Source organism: Chaetodon auriga, chromosome 11 (genome assembly GCF_051107435.1).
Source record: "Chaetodon auriga isolate fChaAug3 chromosome 11, fChaAug3.hap1, whole genome shotgun sequence".
Lineage (NCBI taxonomy): Eukaryota > Metazoa > Chordata > Actinopteri > Chaetodontiformes > Chaetodontidae > Chaetodon > Chaetodon auriga.
In genome coordinates, this window is record NC_135084.1 from 24,982,501 (window position 1) to 24,985,269 (window position 2,769).

Below are 2,769 nucleotides of genomic sequence, written 5' to 3' on the forward strand. Positions count from 1 at the left end.
CACACACACACACAACCACCTCCCTGCAGAGCCACACAAACACTGAGCATATGTATCCCACACACATGCCGGCCGCATGGTCTTTATGTGTGAGCAAAGTGGTATTAACTTCCTGTTAGGTGTGTGTGTGTATGTGTGTGTGTGTGTGTGTGTATGTGTGTGTGTGTGATGTCAACACGCTGACAGAGACACCACAAAGACCTGTGAATGTCAACGCTGTGGAAGTATTCAAAAGTACTAAAACTACAGTTAAAATACTGCAAGTAAAAGGCCTGCAGTGACAATGTAACTAAGGTAAAAGTACAAAAGTGTTATCAGCAAAATGTACTTATTGAATAGTAAATTATTACCTTGTTTTTATGCATTACACAGCGTCTCTCACAGTTGGTCGAGCTGAAGCTGATTTTTATGTTGAGCTGCAGCGAACGATGATTTTCATTCTGGAAATCAGTGTTAAAGTCGTGTGTGTGCGGAGGGCATCTTCTGTTACACCACTGATCATAAACGTATTCAGAATACTTGTAAAACACAAGATGTCAACAAAACAGCTGCATCTCCATCCCTCAGTTATCATCACATGATCTGAATGTTCTCAGAAAACATGCTGCTAAAGACACTTTTTCCATGAAGGTCCAACATTTCTCACCTGTCATATCAGTCGATGCAGAGGTGGAGGAGGCCCACACACACACACACACACACACACACACACACACACACACACACACACGCACACACACACACAGACTAACACACACACACAGACTAACACACACACAGACACAACACTGTGCTAAGAGTGTGTGTACATCTCCATTCTTCTATTCAAGTGCCTCAATTTGTGTGTTTATGTGTCTGCATCTGCTGTGTGTGTGTGCGTGTGTGAGTGTGTGCGTGCGTGCGTGTGTCCACGTGCCTTGTGTGTGTGTTCACACTCGTCCCCGTGTGCTTCACTGTGTGTGTTTACACTTGGATGAGCCTTCTGTTCGGCGTGCAGTCGCTCTCAGTGAGCTGGGTTTTTAGGTCGCAGTGTTCTTTCTGCTGCAGCCACACACACGCGCGCACACATAAACACGCACACACGTACACACACACGCAGCCACGTCAGGGGAAGATGTTGGGTGCTATTAGGTGCTGGGCTGCCGAGTTTGGGTGGGTGGAGGCGGTGGTGGTGTGGTTGTGTATGTGTGTGTTTAGGGGGGTCCCAGAGGTCTTGTCATGCATACGGGCACAGAGCCAAGCTGAGAGGCTGTGTGTGTGTGTGTGTGTGTGTGTGTGTGTGTGTGTGTGTGTGTGTGTGTGTGTGTGTGTGTGATGCTGGAGGGTTTAAAGCCTCCACTGCTGTGTAACATGTCGACTCTTTTTAGTAATGTCATCCAACACACACATACACACACACAGTACCATGCTGGAGTCTATGTTTGTGTTACCATGACCCTTACACACACACACACACGCACGCACACACACACACACACACACACACACACACACACACACACACACACACTCCTCCATGAGATAAGAGACAGACACACACTCAGCAGAGAAACAGTACGCAGTGAGGATGGTGTGACTGGATGCGAGTCGACAGCAGCAGCGTTCAGTCTCAGATGCATTAAGGCTACAGGACGTATATGAGATACATTACGGTCATCGGGTTCGTTCTCGTCATTGTCCTGCGCTTTTCCCTGTAATACATTTTATTTTAGCCACACGCCTCTTTAACACACAGTCTTCACGCTGAGTGATGTAACTCGCTCTGCGGCGGCCATGTTGGAGGCCTTTGGCTCTGATAGTGGTTCAGTTCAGCTGGACTCCAGTTTCATGCTGGTGAAACTGGCGCTGATGGTCGGCGTCGCAGCCCAGTAGCCATGTCTTCTATCTGTGGATGGTATGTAAATCCCACAGAGGGGCTTCATCTTCCTTCATATCTCCTCCTCCTCCTGCTGCTCACTCACAGCTCGTCCTGGGGAGCCTCTTTCTGATGTGCTTGTGCTTGTTTCTTATTTCCTCCTGGATCGTGGCTCTGATGAACTCTTCGCCCCCATCTTTGGTGACAATTTGACAATTTTCGCAGGGTTTTACTTACTGGACTGTTTTGATTGGCTGCTTGGCATCGGTCCAGCAGGGACCTGGTATCCATTATACTGGTAGACCATGAGACTGGTACTGATCCTCTCATGAAATCAGATTAAACATGGAATTATTACTTTAAGCATGTGCTGCTGTGGCCTTGACCGCATTTAAATCAGACTGAGTTTGTGCAGGATGTGTTAACGAACGCACACATGACAGTGAATCCGGGGCTTATAACACTGACAGAGACCAGCTGCATCTCAACCAGAGGAGACAAGACGACGACACTGGCCCCAACCAAGAAGGAGTCCAGCACACATCCCCTTTAAATTGTTTTTTTGACACTGGGTGTGATTTAGAAATGATGTAAGGTCTGAGGTGGCAGGTAACTCACCTGGTGGAGCGCGCGTCACATGAACCAAAGCAGCGTACCGGCTTTGATTTCGCTGCATGTCGTCACCCCCGTTCCACCTCACTCTGCTCTGTAAAGAAAAGCAAAAGCCAAGATAATAAAAAATAAGATATGATGTTTGAACGGAGACAAGCTAGCTGTTTCCAGTATTTATGCTAAGCTACGTTAGCCAGCCGTTGGCTGTAGCTTCATATCTAAAGCACAGAGTGAATAAGCTTCTTCCTTTACATTAATGTGACAGTGTTCACTCAGACTCGTGCTGTGCTGGAGCCACTATG